Genomic DNA, 6,062 nt, shown 5'->3' with positions numbered 1-6,062 from the left:
CAAAGAAAAGTGACCCTATATGGGATGAAATAGATCACTTAAATGAAGAGCACTCTACCAAATTTACCAGAATCGTGATGCCTAAAGAAAGACCTAATATAAATTTAGAAAACTTATACGTATAAATGTAAATTTAGAAAAGGGGCTCTCACTCCATTGGACTCTGCAGACAGAGACCCGGAAAGCTTATCAATGAGCAGTGTCCAGCCGGGGAAGTTGATCTTGCTCACGACATAAACTGCTGGAAAAGAAAAAGAGCTCTCGGATGCCTGGATGGCTCAGAGGGTTGAACATCTGCCTTCAGTTCACATCATGATCCCAAGGTCCTGAAATTGAGTCCCACATCGGGCTCCCTGCTCAGTGGGGAGCCTGCTTCTGCCTCTGTCTGCTGTCCTCCCTGCTTGTGCTCACTCTCTTGTTCTCTCTCTTTGACAAATAAAATCTTAAAAAAAAAAAAAAGTTCTCTACCTCCTAGTGCAGGAATGGTACCTTTCACACAGGGGATTTATTTCACACAGGAGACTACTTACTACCCCATTTCTTAAGTCACTTTAATTCAAAATAACTAATATGCTATTGTGGAAAATTGGGGGTGCAGCATTCCCTGGGGCCCCTATGCTGGTAAACCTGGGACTCTTATCAGGCAGTTAGACCAAATGGGGATTGACTATCACCAGGTTAAAGCTTCTGCCTCAGAAAAGTTTTCAAGGGGTTGGCGTCCCATCCTGAAGGCTATGCAGGCTCACAGGGATGGCCTAAGCTCCCTAACCCTGGAGGGTGCAGGTGGCCAAGGCCAGCTGACAGGCACATACCACGTGCATTGGCCACGTACCTCAAGGGTCCGACTGTATACAGAGCAAATGTTGGGACAGCCCAGGTCACAGGAGTGGGCCTGTGGGCCAGTTAACTCCTCTAATTCCAAGTCCTAACCTACACAAAAAGACATGACCTTCCTGAAGGTAAAGCTGTAGGACTATGGACTGCCTTGTTATGACTGCACTGGGTGTGCTAGCCTAGATACTCTCCACTGACAGACACCTCAGAGTCTTCAGTACTGGTAATCCTGGAACCCCAAAAGGCAGCCTCTCCAAATGGGGACTGTCACCAGTTTAAAAACGTTGCTTCAGAAAGATATGGTCCGGGCCCGGGGGCGAGGTGAGTTCTCGTGGCCATGGAGTCTATGCAGGTGGTTTCAAACAACCTGAGCTTATAAGCCTGGAGGTCCTTGGCTGCCCCAGGGTGTCTGAAAGGGTGGATATGCCAGGTGCAAAGCTCAGGGTAGCCAGAGACCTGTTAAAGCACAAGTGTCAAGAGAGGCTGGGGCACAGGAACAGGCCCTTAGGGGTACACGGAGGCTACTTCAGTCCAAGATTTAACAAACAAAAATGTGTATGTCACTGGACTGCCTTACCAGGATGCGGCCTGGGACACTGATGAGGCATCCTCTAATAAGAAACACCTGGGAGGGGTACCTGGGTGGCTCAGTGGATTAAGCCGCTGCCTTCGGCTCAGGTCATGATCTCAGTGTCCTGGGATCGAGCCCCGCATCGGGCTCTTTGCTCAGCGGGAGCCTGCTTCTCTCTCTCTCTGCCTGACTCTCCGCCTACTTGTGATTTCTCTCTGTCAAATAAATAAATAAAATCTTTAAAAAAAAAAAAAAAAAAAGAAAAGAAACACCTGGGAGCCTTGATTACTGGCTCTGTTTCAGAAGGCAGTCCAGTTTTCTTCAGTGATTGCCTTTAAGGTTCTTATGCTCATTTGTTTAAGGAAGGCCTTGGAATTAGGCAAAACTATGGACCCCTAAAAGCCCACTCTTGAGACCTGTATTCTGCTGACATCGTCCAGTTCCAGGGCTCTGGCTTCCTGGACATGCATGACTAGTGCATACCCGGTACACACCTGTTCAGCCACGCTAGGGGAGCCAAGGCCCTCCAGGACTGTAGAGCTACACTAGTCCCCAACCAATAGCATAGCCTCCAGAGCAAAGGAAACCTACTCCTGAAAATCTTTCCGTGGCAGCAACTTTAAGCTGGTGGCAGTCCTGTTTGAACTGGGTGCCAGTGGGGTCCTCGGCTTCCCAGCAATCAAGACTCTTGAGTATGTCTTAGTGGAGGACACCCTGGCCAGCCAGACTAGACCCATTCTGGTAAGGCAGTCCAGATCCCTCCACGTTTACCTGTGTTGTTTATTAGTCTGATCTAATTTAAGTGTACTTGTTTACAAAAAGAAAAAAAATGTTTTTCAAAGTAGAGTTATTTTCATATAAGAATGAAGTTAAGTTGGTCAGGAATCATCTTGTCCATTCTAACAACAACTCATAGCTCAGCTGCTGAGGGGCCCCCTTCATAGCTGAAGAAGCAATTATGGCAAGGAGACACGCAGACTGTAACTACTGAGAGTATGTGAGGGCTAACCCAGAGTGATCAGTCTGGGTACGGCTTCGCTTTGCCGATCTTAATAGCTCTCTAAAGACCTTGGGACAATCAGCTCTTGCAAAAGTAAGGGCAACCCTTTTGCCAGCAGTGTTGACAACCATGCAGAGCTCGCCCATCACCATCAGCATCAGCACTGTTGTTCCCTAGCACTGCGCACTAGCTACAGGGGACATTTTCTTGTCCCCTGTCCACTGGACATAGCTTTCAACTGGCTAAGCCACCTCTCCCAAGTACCATTTCCTATAAAGGGACATCTCAATTAAATTGGACTTTATTCCTTTCATCTCACCTTGCCTGGAATGGTAGTTGGCTTGGAGTCCATAATTTCCTCATTGGCCTATTGAAAGACATTATCTTACTTGCTTTTAGCTTGCAAAGTTCCAGAGTGAACCTGTGTTAAATAAATTGTTGAGAAAGACAAACTCAGTCTCTGAGCATCAATTAGCCTACCAAAAAACAAAACAACAGAATTGGCAACCCACTCCCCAAGATGATAATTCACAATGGTTGGTCCTCTAGGCCAGATCCTACTCTGTGCCAAATTTGAAATACAGGTTGACAAATTACACTACATGTATAGTTGATCGAACTACAGTACGGCCCAAACTGGACTGATGAACTTTTAATACCGTGTTTACCACCTATGGCATTCTACTGAAATTACAAACAGCCTTTGAATAGACAAAATTTATGGAACTGTTACAGTTTGTATACTAATACTGGCCACAACAACTAATATTGCTTTACCATATTATAAACCACTTGGAATGTTCTATGATGTCTCTGTATAATAAAATATGTCATTGAACACTAAACAGAAATATAGGAAGGCAGTAGCAAATGTGCCTCACTAACTCCACCAAAATTGCCCAAGAGGTGGTGTAGGAGTACAATGGACTATACATTATCTTCTGAGGATCTGGGGAGACCTACTGAAGACTTAATTCAGACAAAACTTATAATTAAGGAAACTCCAGATGTTGGCCTGATCACCAATGAAGTGAGTTATAGCCTGTATTTTTAAAAAGCAATAAAAAAATTTTTTTGGTGAACTTATTAGAAGGCGGAAGTAACATGCCAATAGACAAAAAAGTACTAGGACAAAAAGTAATTTCCAGAGAAAGAAGAAACCCAGATCCTTTTGTTCCTAAGAGCACCAACCCACGCCTTAAGGACAATGAATACTTTAACCCTTTTCACCCTGGTAACTAACTACTAGAGGCTAGGCCCCGGGAAAATAGACAAAACTACAACAAAGGTACTTTACATCACCAGAGTGATAGAAAGGAGAGAATGTAATAGGTAAGAAATGACAAAAACTAAAATGGAATTCCAACAAACAGATCTGGACCCAGAAATACGGTGGTATGAAAGTTAGAATCCAAAGGAAGACAAAACCTTATCCTTACAGAGATCATGCAGCTTGGGTCCATTGCTGCTGATGCTAAATTTAATCAAAACCCTCAAGCATTTGAAGAATATATTACCAATTTACAGGGTTTTTTTTTTTTTTTTTTGGCTGGGTAGCAGCTGCCTAAAGATTACAATGATTACAATGGCCCATATGTAATATATTTTTCTTTCAAACCTTTCTTTGGGAAACAGCATGGGGAGCTAAGACAATAATGAAATAGGGCTACTGACTATGATTTATAATAGAAGACAGACAACTTTCACCACTCTATGCAGAAGCAGCAGAACAAATTTAGAAAGTCATCCTAAAAGTCACACCCCCGCAGGCAAGAAAGCATTGTTTACAGTATTTGCAGGTGCCAGAAACACTGGGAACTGATTGACTTGATAAAAACCGCTGAGGAACTAAGTCAAGATAAAAGCTTTATCTTTAACACTCACTATAGAAATAAAACAGGTCTACACCTAACATAAACTACCCCATCAAAGAAGACTCTGTAGACCTAAATCTCCAAGGCCCTTTTGGCCATATAAACCATTTAGACCACCCCACTTAAACAAAATTATAAAGATAGAAACCAATAGACACCTCAGAAACCAAAACAGTGTCAGAGAAATGGAAACAACCAGTTTTTTAGAGCATCTACCCATTACTCCATTTACTGTCAATACCAACCCCTTTATAAAACCTAATCCCGTTACTAGATGAGACACCCGTAACTACAGTAGAACACACCACTGAGCCCTCCTGGCCCATGGAGGCAGTGCTGCATAGGTTATGTTGGCCTTATCACTATAAACCCTTTATAAATAAAAATACTACATAGACTACCATACTGTGACTATGACTTATAGTTTCCCAATACAGAAAACATTCCTGGCATGGATATAACAGATCATACTCTATGTAACAGAACATACTCAAAATCAGGAAAACCTTCAGGAACTCTGAGGGGAACAAATTCATGTGCCTACTACATTCTAACCCAGTCTCAACTGTTAAAAAGCCAGATAGACCATATCATTTCACATTAGATGATAGGGCCTGAAACACTCTCAAACACTCTCCCCAAACTCAGGGAGCACTCTGGCATATAGGAATTATCATAACCAATAGCACACTGAATCCAGACCCCATGACATGGTGAGACACTTAGGCGGCATGTTCTTGGCTATCCCAGTGGATGAGGAGAGCCAGCCCATGACTGCATTTCCATGAGAAGGCAGAGGATCGGTTTGCTGGGCTGCCACAAGGATACCTTAGCAGTCCAGCAATGGCCCACAACCTTCCAACACGAGACATCCAGACCTTTGATGAAAACACACACAAAACCCAGTATTTCCTATAGATTGAGGGCATCCTTATTTATGGCGATAACCAGAGCCAAAATAGAGTGAACTGAATCCCTTCCACTCAGAAAATGGAAAACTGACTCCGGTAAGGTCCAAAGACCCAGGCTACAGTAAAAGTTCTAGGCAAAATGTGGTCCTCTGAAGGCATAAAAACACCACACCCAGTCATGAACAATAAAGACTGTATCAACTCCTACCACAAAAGCAGCAGCTCACACTGATAGGAACTATTTGGATATTGGCTACATGCCATACCACTATGGGGAGAATACTGAAACACATTTATGAAATAAAGAGGAAGAGCAGGGAGTTTAGATGGATAGAGACTCAAGACACAGCCTTTATTTCTTTGAAAAATGCTGTCAGAATGTTTAAACATTGGGACCAGCTAATGAGGACTCTGAATATAAACTAGGGTGCCTACAGCTGGGAGAGTTTGCAGCAGCAGCACTGTGGACTGAAACACCACTGAACCCCAATTTCACCTGACTGGGCTTTACCCTATGGAGTTCCCACTGTCTGGGAATATATACCAACCAATTGAAAGTCTCAAGTAAACATTCTGTGAGGCCCTAGAAAATACACCTCTCCAAAGGCCACACCTGGCAGGTAGCTCTGGCTGGGATGAGGGCCCTTCAAAGGGATTCTGCTCTGAGGCAGAAGAGATAACCCTGCATACCAGCACACTTGCAGTTCCAACAGCTGAGGCTCTTTGGTTGTGCAGGGATGAAGCCTGCTCATTGATGTATCTGCAGCTGTTGTAGAGGCTAATTACAGACAGGCTGAGTACCAGCCCCACCCACCAGCAATGCCACAGGGACTACAGCAGGGCTTCTCATCAGTGCAGGGAGCAAACCCTGC

The 6,062-nt window shown here is 44.0% G+C and overlaps 1 long non-coding RNA gene across 1 annotated transcript; it reads right to left on the bottom strand.

The window, feature by feature from the left end:
- Positions 1-202: 202 nt before the first annotated feature.
- Positions 203-2,822, bottom strand: LOC309841967. Its single transcript, XR_014299424.1, has 2 exons — positions 1,678-2,822; positions 203-1,459 (listed from the first exon to the last, which is right to left on the bottom strand). It is a non-coding gene; the product is annotated as an uncharacterized lncRNA (long non-coding RNA).
- Between the last annotated feature and the right edge of the window lie 3,240 nt (positions 2,823-6,062).

Source organism: Mustela nivalis (genome assembly GCF_964662115.1).
Source record: "Mustela nivalis genome assembly, chromosome: 1".
In the NCBI taxonomy this organism is placed as follows: Eukaryota; Metazoa; Chordata; class Mammalia; order Carnivora; family Mustelidae; genus Mustela; species Mustela nivalis.
This window is presented reverse-complemented; position numbering and strand designations above follow the sequence as displayed.